Source organism: Rhinoraja longicauda, chromosome 30, assembly GCF_053455715.1.
Source record: "Rhinoraja longicauda isolate Sanriku21f chromosome 30, sRhiLon1.1, whole genome shotgun sequence".
Taxonomy (NCBI): Eukaryota; Metazoa; Chordata; class Chondrichthyes; order Rajiformes; family Arhynchobatidae; genus Rhinoraja; species Rhinoraja longicauda.
The window spans coordinates 23,167,232-23,179,698 of NC_135982.1; the positions used below are offsets into that span (position 1 = coordinate 23,167,232).

Genomic DNA, 12,467 nt, shown 5'->3' on the forward strand with positions numbered 1-12,467 from the left:
CATCTTTTACTCTCTGTGTAGACTAAAGCAAAAAGCTGAGAGGCATGAGATTAATCATTTAAAATACAGGACAATATTAAATATTGATGTTCAAAGGAATCAGTTTGTCCTTGCACATGAATGGAGGTATCAGGCAGGGGATGCAAGCAATTAGGCAGCACATGGAACAGTGGACTCTCCTACGGGACACTGAAGCAGAAAACATTCTTCAGTACGTGATGAGACCACACCTGGAGCAGCAGAAGTACCAAAGAAAAGGCATTACACAGAAGATGCAAGGAACGGCAGATACTATTTTACAAAAAAAGACACAAAGGACTGGAGTAACTCAGCAAGTCCATCAGCATCTCTGGAGAACATGGATAGGCGATGTTTCCGTTCGGGATCCTTCTTCAGACTTAAAACTGAAGATGGGTCTCGACCCGAAACATCACCTATCCAAGTTCTCCAAAGCTGCTGCCTGAATCGCTGAGTTACTTCAACACTCAGTGTGTTTTTAAAAGGAAAGGCATGGTTGCCTTTGGTGGCAGCACCTTACCGGTTTAGTAGATTTATTCTGGGGGTAGGGGTTTCCTTCTGAGGAGAGATTGAGTAGATCGGGATTCTGTTACTTGCATTTTAAAAAGATGAGTGTTAATCCCAATAAAACGCATCAGATTCTGAGAAGTTTTGACAAATGTAACAGCTGTGAGTCTGTTTCCCATGGTTCGTGAGTTAACTCCAGCGCAAGGAAAGGCGTTAGCTATTTGGAACTGGGATAAATAGAAATTTCTAAATATGAGAACTCACACATTATGAATAGTGTTATGTACAATACATTCAGCTGCTTGTGCCTGGTCCATCAGTCAATGAGACCATGGCTGATTAATCCCCTGCACAAACACTGTATCTCTTGACATTTAAAACTCCATCGTTATCTTTAATATAACCAGAAATCGAGTGGGTGAGGAGGTTTCTCTGCATCTGTCCTGCCTATTTTGGAGACTGTGGCACCCAGTTCCAGGAACCCATCAGTGGAAGGGAACTTCCATCTCTCCATCCTGCCAACCCCCTTAGGATTTGATACATTTTATGTCAATTACTTTCCATTCATCTAAACTAAAGGGAGCACAAGCTGAATCTCTCCTCGCCAGGAACCTGGTGAACCTTTGTTACGCTGCCTTTATCACTGGGATCCCGTTCTTCAGGGAGAGAAACCACACTCGTGCATAATATTTGAGATGTGGTCTCACCAGGGCTCCACATAATCAAAGCAAGACATCTCCGGACTGGTCCTTTTGCAGTAAAACCAACGTTCCAATCCCCTTGTCCGCTGTTTGTTAGTTAACTCTCAACTCCCTCTGCCCACCAATCTCTCAAAATGTGAAACACACCGGCTTACCTTTCCACCAAACTGGATGACCTCATTGTTCTCCATCTGCGATGAACTCATCCATTTACTTCACTTCATTCAGATTTACTTCACCCATCTGTCCACACTCTCCCCACAATCCACGCCAGCTCCCAGTTCATTCACACACTCCCATACTTTCCTCCTCTCTCTTCTCTGGCCATTAATAAATCTGCTATCCACAACAAAAGCTTTTCGCTGTACATTGGTACACGTGACAATAAACTAAACTCAACTGTACATTGTCCCTAATAATGGGCATTCTGATGTTGTTCATCTTTCCTGACGCCTTATCAAAGGCTTCCTAAAGCTTGTTCACTCTTATGGGTTGTAATTGTTTCAATTCAAAGAACTCCCAACAGGTTTGTCAAACATATTTTCACTTTCAATGAGAGTTTGATTATCATGTCGTCACTTCTTTACTAATAGATTGCAGGAGTTTCCCTGCTCCAGACCTACAATTAATTGTCTCTAATTCCCCGCATTCTTGCATTCTCCCTCCCTCCTTTCCTAAACAATGCGATTGCATTTATTACTTTCCGATCTGTGGAAACCATCGATCTTTAGAAGATGTGAACCAGCCCTCAACAGCCACCTTTTTCACGATTCCCAATTACACGTCATCATGTCAAGAGTCAAGTGTTTAATTTGTCACATGTAATATGGGTGTTTAATTGTGGCCTAAGGGATTTATTGGCTTTCAAGTCCGTTCAGTTCTCTGAAGCTAATTTTTAGCAATGTTAATCTCCTCACTTGTACCCAACCCCTGTTGTTCACCATTTCCTGGAATTTCTGAATCCGTTTGATTGATTGAAAGAAGCTGCATGGAAACAGACCCTTTGGCCCACCGAGTCCGCGACGACCGTCGACCACCCATTCACACACTCGTTCTATGTAATTCCACTTTTGCATCCACCCCTTACTCACTTGGGGCAATTAAAGAGGTCAATTAACCCAGAAACCTGCAGGTCTTTGGGATACAGGAGGAAACATCTGGAGGAAACGCACGTGGTCACAGGGAGAATGTGCAAACTCCACACAAACAGCACTCAAACCTGCGTCACTGGCGCTGTGATGCAGCAGCTCTACCTACTGCGCCACAGTGCCGTTCTTCTTTTCGGGAAGAAAGACACCAGCCATTTGTAAAAAATATCTGCCATTTCTTTACTTCCCCTAGTAAATCTCTTGTGCCTTCGTCTAAAGGGGACCCACAGTAATTTAAGCAAATCGTTTCCACTTTAAATATCTATTGAGGTCTACAATCTGTTTCTATGCTCCTTACTGGCTTGCTCTGGTATTCCACTTTCCCTTTCCTTATCAATGCCTCGGTCTTACTTCATTGAATTCTGAAATTTCTCAATCCTCTGGCTTACTGCCCTTTTTTTGGCAACATATAAGCCTTTTCCTTTGATCTAATGCTATCTTTAACCTGTTGACAGCCATGGCTGCACCGCTTTTCCTGGTTTTTTTTGCAACAAAAAGGAAAATATATTTATTGCAACAGTATTAATTCTCTAAATGTTGTTTGTTTACTCAGAGGCTTACGAATTCGGTGAGGTAGGCTTTGGGTGCTCATCCGTTCAGGAGATTTAAGGCTGAGATGGATATTCGGACTTTTAAGGGAAACAGGGGGTTCCAGAGATTGAGTGGGGAATTGCGTGAAGGATCATCCAGACTGTCAGTGACAGGTGGAACAAGCCCCAATTTTCCAGGGACCACACGCCTGATTCCCTAGTCACCACACGCCCTATTCTCCAGTCACCTCTCGCCTCATTCTCCATGGACCACACGCCTCATTCTCCATGGACCACACGCCCCATTCTCCATGGACCGCATGCCCCATTCTCCAGCGACCACACGTCCCATGAATGTTGTCCTGGATGGTGTGAGATGGTGGTTACATTCTTGGATCAGCACCCAGGGTACTGGCCATTGACCCCAGGAGCCCAAGTGTAAATCCCTTTGTGATAATTTGGAACTTAAATGTATACAATTAACTAAATCTGGAATTAGATTTCTTCATCACAGTAATCACAAATCTACTGGATCTTCATAAAACCCTCCCGGTTCACTAATGTTGTTCAGGGAGGGATGGCTGTCATCCTGCCCCAGTATCTGGACAGTATCTCGCACCAGAGCCACCAACGTGAATGAGCCTCAGTGCAGGAACTGTTCAGGTCGCACAAATCTGCTGGTGATGCGTCCATCCCATTCATGAGTGGGTTCACTGATGTCCCTTGCAAAGGGCCATTTGTTGTGGTTTGGCTCTACATGTGAATCCAGATCCACAGCACACTGTCAATGTCCTTGGGGTAAGTGGAGATGGATAGTAATGGTGCTTTGCCAGGGTGACTTGTGACCCCCAGAACAAATACACATGGAAAAGAGCAGTGACCTCTGAGGGTCAAAGGTAACGTCATGTCAAGTGCAGCACAAATAAATCTGTGTGCAGTCTATCGGAATGTGTGAAGCTGTTGAGAGTCAGGCTTCAGTGTGGAACTGCCCCGTGTGGTTCGCTACTTACTGAGGTATGAATCACAACGTTTGGCTGCCATGGGAACTGAGTGGGAAACAGGCAAGACTGCCTCCAAATGAAAATTGACAGCAACAGTTGCAAGTGTGAGTGGGAGTTGTTTGCCTTTCGCCTCCAGCTACACAGAGATCTATTGTTTCGCAAAAACAGGCCGGATCGTAACTCGTTGGAAGCTTGGTTGGGATTACAGTCGGAATCGAAGCCTGGCTTTACAGCAAAGACTGACGCCTTTTCAAATCAATTTATGACATCCTTAGAAAGTTCACAGCACCGGCCGCATTTGTAACAGGAGTGGCTTCCAAAATATCCAGTTTGAAGTTTGCACAACTCGTCCAAACTGCTCACCAGGACACCTGGTCGATTTCGCTCCAATAGCAGCCTGTCCCAGTTGAAAAACCTCTCCACTCAGTGCCGGGCATGGAGCAAACAGGGCATTTTACTGGGTTAGGTGCCAGCTTGTGGGCACCCATCATGGCATAGTCAGGAACCATCCATGTATCATATTCCCTACTATAGAATTTACCCATTTCCAATCCCCTATATACCTCACTTGCACAGTAGTAGAGTTGCTGCCTCACAGCGCCAGAGACCCCGGTTCGGTCTTGACCTCAGGTGCTGTCCATGTGGAGCTTGTATGTTCTCCCTATGACCAAGTGGGTTTCCTCTGAGCGCTCTTTTTTCGTCCTACAACCAAAGACGTGCAGATTTGTAGGTTATATGACCTCTCAAAATTGCCCCCAGTGTGTCGGGAATGGAAGAGAAAGTGGGATAACATGGAACTAGAGTGAATGGGTGATTGATGGTCAGCATGGACTCAGTGGGCATTAGGGCCTGTTTTCATGCTGTATCTCTAAGCATACGCACTAAATCATGGACTTGACCTGAACTGAATCTTCACTACAGTCGTGTACACTCTCCCCTATCCTGTACTCTGCCCCCCCCCCCCCCCCCACATTCTCTTTCATTGCTCCTGTAAACCTCCCACTACCGTGCACTCACCAACATCTCCTCCACTGCCCATGTGTGCTCCACTCTACCTCTGCTCTACCCTACTCTACCTGTCTCAGGTAATCTCTTTTTGCACGATTCAACCCCTGCTTAACCTGTTGAGGAAATTCAAGTAAATTCATTTCCACCTCCCGAAGGTGATCCTGAGATGATCTTCTGAACCTCTTTCTTAACTTATTGTCCACACCTTTCACCTAAAACTCGCCCAAACAAAGAGGAATAATGTACATAACCAGGCAGTGGCTGGTACCAGCCAGGGGTCCGAGTCACACATCTGGAGATGGTGAAATACCCTCAGTCTCCAAAGACTGAGTGTGGTGGACTCCATCACATCACGTGCACTGAAGGACTTATATCAGCTGCAACACGTCTGAAGAAAGGTCTTGACCGGAAACATCAAGCATTTCTTCTCTCCAGAGATGCCCGCCTGTCCTGCTGAGTTACTCCAGCATTTTGTGTCTATGTTGGGTGATCAACACCCAACACCATTGCGTATGAAGTAGGCTTTGAGCCTGGGCACAGTCTGTTTCCATGCCTTGATAGTTGTGCCCTCAGAAACACTGTGGGAAAGCTGCTCTAAGTGCGAGTGCTGCATGGTCCACCTGCCTGCGGTCAGTTCTGTACACTTTTTATGACACGTCGCTGAGCCAAAGCTGGGCCGGACACTGTTGCTAGGAAACCACAAAGACCTCGAGTTACAGTTCCTCAGGCAATGTTGCATGGGTTTCTCAGTCGGCCTCTCAATCGGTGGTTTAGTCTTTCAGTTTTGTAACCATGCGCTCAGATGCTAGTGGGGGTTGGGTGAGACTCAGTCTTACATCTAGTTTCCCCAGGATTCCTTCCTCAATTTGTCCAGCGAGGGAAAGCAGTGTAGTATTGGCATTGGTGTTAAGGAATTTGTTATTGTAGCAAGACACAGTAAAAAATTTGTAGGAACTGAAAAGTTATTGTGCTTTCCAGTAAAATCATACTGTACATGAATACATTCATGCCCTACACAAATACAACAGGTAGTGCAGAGAGAAAATAAACCTGAGTGCAGACGCTAGTGTTGGAGCATTGGAGCGTTACAGTTGCAGAGAAAGAGTCCCATGGTCCAACGTGTGGGGGTGTAAGCTGGGAGATAGGTGGGGGTTAAGATGAAACAACAATAGAGACGGGCGCAGGGGGAAGAGCAGAGGCGGTGTATGGAATCTAACTGTGTGAACACAGACAGGGCTCTGAAGTGGGTTCTTTAGTTCAGATCAGCAGCAGACACTCCCACCTGCCCCAGCAGATAGATTTCACTGGAAGCTGCACTGGACAGCTGAACCCTGACCCCTCCTGCGCACAAAAGCCACTCTCCCTTTTATGTTCTCTTTAACTCCGTCCCTCAGAAAGGAAAGTGCTTCGCAGGGAACTCGGGCTCAGAGGGAACTCATGGGTGAAAGCAGACGACGCGTCACCCTGACGTAACACTAGAGGCAGACGGGCCCACAGCACCAGACTCACGCTGTGTCTGCAACCTGCAGAGGAATCGGTCAAGAACAGAAGCATATAAATAACTCTACCTGTGTGCATGCATGTGCGTGTGTGTGTATGAGTGTATGTGTGTTTGCACATGTGTGTGTGCATGAGTGTGTGCGCACGTGTGCAGTATGTGTGTGTGCATGTCCATGTGTGTGTTTGTATATCTGTGTATGTGAATGAGTGCGTGCATGTGTGTCTGTATGTGTGAGAAAGACAATAATTGTAACATCTTTCATGAAGGGGATCATATTGTGGTTCCTGAGAGTCCTGGGGAACTGATTGGAGGAGAGAGCTGGAGAAATGGTTTGATTGATTGAAAGATGCAGCATGAAAACATACCCTTCGGCCCACTGAGTCCACGCTGACCGTCGATCACCTGTTCACACTGGTTCTAAGTTTTACCATTTTCGCATCCACTCTCTACACACTACAGACAATCTTACAGAAGCCAATTAACCTACAAACTCACACATTTTGGGGTGTGGGAGGAATGGGAGCACCGGGAGGAAACCCACACGGTCACAGGGAGAACCGACAGCAACCAAGGTCAGGGTTGAAGCTGGGTCTCTGTCACTGTGAGACAGCAGCTCTACCAGTTGTGCCACTGTGCCACCCTGCAGAATTTGGCATCCCTACCCTCAGGGTTGTCCAAGTAGATGAACGTTCTGAAGGACCAAAGGTGTGAGAGGGTCAGAGCAAATGAACCCTACCAGCGCTGGCCATCCACCAGCGCTGGCATCCTAGGGAGATGGGGAGAGAGATAGACAATGTGAGAAGGGAGAATTAGAGGGAGAACGGGGATGGGAAAAGAAAGAGCAAGAAATGAGAGCAGAGGACAGCGTGGATAAGTGTTGCTTGTGGAGGGCTTTGTCAGTCTCCAGAGTCTGGGATCGATTTCACCAGGAGCTGGAGATAAAGATCAGGCTGCAATTTGTCTCACAAATGACCCCTTACACAAGGGAGAGGCTCAGCCCCACTCCTTCCAGCCGAGCCGGGCCTGTTTATGAAGATGGATGTGCTCCAGGTGCTGAAGTGTAACGATGCAACTAACAGCACAGCAGCTCACACCGCGAGGAGATATGCATCGTGGCCCGGACTGCCTTCTCCAATACCACTGCTCACGGAGTATTCCATAAGGCGGCTTCACTAAAATCATCCCTCAACGGGCAGTGGTACTTTGCCTCTTCCTCAGCACCTTTGCACGTGAAGCAGAAAGATTGCTGACTGGTTTGGAAGAGCAGGGAGCCTGAACGACATATACTCTGGGAGAATAACACACAGGGCAGGACCTGGCACAGGGCACTGCAAGGGTTGGGGACAGTGTTGCGAGAGAGGAATGGATGGCGAAGTTGTGTGAAGGTAGGTAGTGGGGTGAGAGATAGGGGAGTGGGGTATATAGAACACAGAACAGGAATAGGCCTTTCAGTCCATGTCAAACAAGATGCTGCAATGTGGGGAACGAGGGAAGGGAGTAGGTAGACAGAGGGGAGGTGGGGAGAGGGATCAGGAGAGGAGAAGTGGCGAGATAGAGAAGGGTGAAGTTGCCAATGGAGACACACTCCTTCACACCTTGGATTTATTATGGGGTCGGTAAAAAGAACAGAAAGCTTTCCCTCAGTGAGATTTTTAATTAAAAAACAATGGCAAAGGTATACAGCTTTATAAAGGTATAAAGGTATACACTGGCAGAGGAGAGAAGTTTAACATGACATCTTGTTCAGCAGGGACACTGTGGGCTGAAGGGCCTGACCCTGCACTGTACGGTTCCGTCTGTTCCAGGGGACCAGTCATCATTGGGTATCGCCAATGGCACAGGCTGAACCTCGTCACTGGGTGTGGCAGAGACTCGCTGGGCCAGTCCTCACCGTGTGTGATGGGGTGGGGTGAGGTGGGTGAAGGGGAACCCATGTCCCAGCTCTGACCTGATGCCACAGGAAGCAGAGGAGGGCAGACATGTAAGTTATGCTTCCGACTGATTACCTTTCTTATACCCCCACACAGCTCACTACTGTGGACAACGTCACAGCGATAGGCCAGTGACTGCCCTCATTTGACTCTCTGAAGGTACTTATTTCCACTTGTTCCCACTTGCTCCCCTGCCAAACTCTGTCAAAGTTGTTCTGCCTCAGCGACTGGTTTCACTCCCATTCTGCAGTGAGCGCAAGGATCACAGTACTTACGGGATCATTCTGTTCCTTGCACACAGGGGAAGAGGGGGAGAAAAAGAGCAGGGTGGGAGAAGGTGTGGGAACTGGAAGTGGAAGGAGGGGATGGAAGAAGAGGGTGGGAGGGGAGGTCAGAGAGAGGGTTGGAGTGGAGTGGGAGAGGGTGGTAGGAGAGGGAGATGAGATGGAGAGTGAGAGGTGGGGGGGAAAGCGAGGGAAAGAGAGAGGGATGGAGTGGGAGGGAGGGAGAAAATGGGAAAGAGAGTGAGAGGAGAGAGGGAAAGAGACTGAAAAGGGAGAGAGACGGGCTGGATTATTCTCACAGACTCTCAATTGTGTGTCAGTCCCATGACTTGTGGAAATATCTATGTCACATGGATTCTGCTGTTTAAATAAATCAATTTACTCCTAAATGAAATTAGTGAGTATTGTGACTGTTCATCGAACTAAGATTCGGTGATGACAATTCCAGTTTGACTGATAAATTTACAACATTTAGTTAAACATCCAGCGGAAAGAGGCTGGAAGATTGAACTGGGCTGTGAGGTCACATTTATTTGGAGAAAGGGAGGAAAAATTCATTTAAAAAAGGAAACAAGTCTTATGAATTCAATAACATCTTCCATGTCTTCAAATTCTCCATATATTTATATCCAGGGAATCACTTTAGCCATTGTGGGAAATGCTTCTGGTAAGAGTAATGACAAAGGCCAAGGAACTTGTTGCTGGTTGAGGAATATATATTGTCAAAGCATTGGGGAAAACCTGGTGTCTTCTCTGAAGCAGACACTTTGAGAATTCCACCATTTTTTGAATGGAGAGGGTTGAAAGAACCTTCAGATTGGTAGTGGCTGCTTAGATGAGACACTTTGGTCTCTCGGACCTTGGACCTTCTGATACAGACCAAATAAATGAGCATGGATCTATACTCAATGATGGGTTCCTTTACCAGGCTTTTAGATAGGCACATGGATATGCAGGGAATGGAAGGATCACGAGGAGGTGGAGGAGATTAGTTAAACATAACATTAGTTAAACAATAAAGATATATTGTATTGTATTGTATCATGTTCGGCACAGATATTGTGGGTCGAAGGGCCTGTTCCTGTGCTGTACTGTTCTATGTTCTATATTGTCTGGATTGGGGAGCATTAGTTATAAGGAGATGTTGGTCAAACTTTGATTGTTTACTCTGCAGTAAAGGACCTTCTCAAGTGGAGCAAAGCCATTTCTGGCCTCATTCATTGTTTTAATTCCAGCTGAGTTTGATGATGAATGAGGCCTTGTTAAAAGATTCTGACTGCTGGTCTGTAGAGCAAATGGGATCTACCAGCACGTTGCCTGTTTCACACAAGATGCACACCGCAATCACCGTTGTCCTGCCACTTTTGGAGAATCCAAAGTTCTTGAAAACAAAGAGCCAACTTTGTGAAACCACAAAAAAGGCACAAAATGCTGGAGTAACTCAGCAGGCCAGGCAGCATCTCTGGAGAACATGTATAGGCGATGTTTTGGGTTTGGACCCTTCCTCAGACTGATTGCAAAAAGGAGGGGTGTAAGCTGGAAGAGAGTGGGGGGTGGGGGGGGGGGGGGCTGGGCAAAGCTAGGCAGGTCATACGTGGATCCCACGAGTTGTTCCGTACAAGTTGTGAAACCACAACTTCAGACCAAATACATCAGTTACAGGTAGAATCAGCACCATAAACACTGGTGAATGATTCCTTGGTCAATGGAGCAGATCAAAGGGGTGCCTTCCATTACACCTGCATGTGTACAAAAAATTAAAAGAACAACAGGAAAAGGAGCTTCCACAAACATCTCCATCCTCAATGGGCCAAGGAAATGTATTGAAACGTTCACAAGCAGCTGCAGCCACGAGGGCTGGTGGGTGAGGCACCTCTATGTCCTCCTCTACTTTCTATCTTCACTGATTCAATTCAACCCATGTCTAGCAAGGGACAGCTGAGGACTTTGTATTCATCCAACATTCATCCAGCAATATCCCATCCCACTGCATTGTTGAAGATCCATTGTCCAGACAGATGCAGTTTGCCAGAGCGCTACAGTGATGTAGACAATTGGCCAAGTACGTCCTGCCCACTAAAAGCAAGACCAAATCAATCCAAGCCCGTTGTCATTCATCAGCCTACTGCCCATCACTCTACTCCCCCCTCCCTCTCCCCTCCCTCCCCTACCCTCTGCTCCCCTTCTCCTCTGCTCCCCATCACCCCACCTCCCCTCGCTCTACTTCCCGCTCATTCTTCCCACTTCCTCTTGCTCCACTCATTTGCGCTCCACTCCCCCTCACATCCCCATCAGGGGCAATGGAAGCAGCCATCGACTGTGCTATTGCATTGCAATAAATCCATCAACATGAACTCAGCTACCTTTGCTGGAGAGGGGGACAAAATAGCAGTTTCAAAGAGTCAGCATGGACACGATATTGCTGAATGGACTCACTCTAAGCTAATAAGACTCTAGTATTCCTAACGGCTTGGGATTAGCTGAGAGTTTTACACTTGTTTTGTTTCCGAATGAGTGAGGAGTGGAAAATCTCAAGCTTGCTTGTAGGAAGCAGTAATAAAGGTGACAGCTGTTGTCAGCACACATTCCAGAAGGATTTCTCACTGCCAGAGTCTGCCTCTTCCCACCACTTTCAAGCCCACCAATCCTGCAAACATTTTCTACATTTCAGTGGCGATCTCTCAGGCTCTCTGGGGCCTTCTGAAAAACTACAAACATTAATCACTGAAATGCCAGCAGGATGCCAAAATCTGCCCGCTCCCTGCCCCCACAACTCAGGAGTAGTAAGCTGAGAGGGTCTAATGAGAACTGGAGGAATTAAGACCCTCACCAGTCAAGGAATCAGTCATATCTGTGATTGATAACTCTCTTCAATGGTGTGGAAACCTGAGAGCTCTTGAACATTGCACAACACTAACCACTACCTCAGCAATTATGATCTTCTATGAACTGCGCCTTTGGTTGCATTACAGACCTGGATTTTGCACTATGATAAAGTCATGGAGTCATAGAGTCACACAGTGTGGAAACAGGCCCGTCGGCCCAACTTGCCCTCACCGACCAACATATCATCATATATATACAGCCGGAAACAGGCCTTTTCGGCCCTCCAAGTCCGTGCCGCCCAGTGATCCCCGTACATTAACACTATCCTACACCCACTAGGGACAATTTTTACAATTTTTACATTTACCCAGCCGATTAACCTACATACCTGTACGTCTTTGGAGTGTGGGAGGAAACCGAAGATCTCGGAGAAAACCCACGCAGGTCACGGGGAGAACGTACAAACTCCTTACAGTGCAGCACCCGTAGTCAGGATCGAACCTGAGTCTCCGGCGCTGCATTCGCTGTAAAGCAGCAACTCTACCGCTGCGCTACCGTGCCGTGGAACATGTCCCATCTTCACTAGTCCCACCCACCTGCGTTTAGCCCAGATCATTCTAAACCTGTCCTATCCATGTACATGTCAAATGTTTCCTAAATGCTCAACTACCTCCTCTGGCAGCTTGTTCCATACACCCACCGTTGTGTGAAAAACTTACCCCTCATGTTCCTATTAAATCTTTCCCCCCTCACCTATTATGGTTGCCTATTATTACTGTTATCAATGTTTTGTATTATTGATCTTTACCATCTGTGGAGGGAATGAGCAGATGTTTCTGGTTGGAACCATTGTTCAGTATGTCTATTCCCTCCACAGATGCTGCCTGACCCGCTGAGTTTCTCCAGCACTTTGTGTTTTTTTCATCTGAAATCACTGCCCCATTATTGGTCACGTTGCTATTTGTGGGATTGTACACAGCTTCAGATCTGCTACCCAAATGTCACCATCTTC

At 46.9% G+C, this 12,467-nt stretch overlaps 1 protein-coding gene across 4 annotated transcripts in view; it reads right to left on the reverse strand.

Moving 5' to 3' along the window:
* Window positions 1-12,467, reverse strand: part of LOC144608145 (paired box protein Pax-7) — a 126,273-nt gene that overhangs the window by 37,860 nt on the left and 75,946 nt on the right. The gene's annotated exons all lie outside the window — the stretch shown is intronic.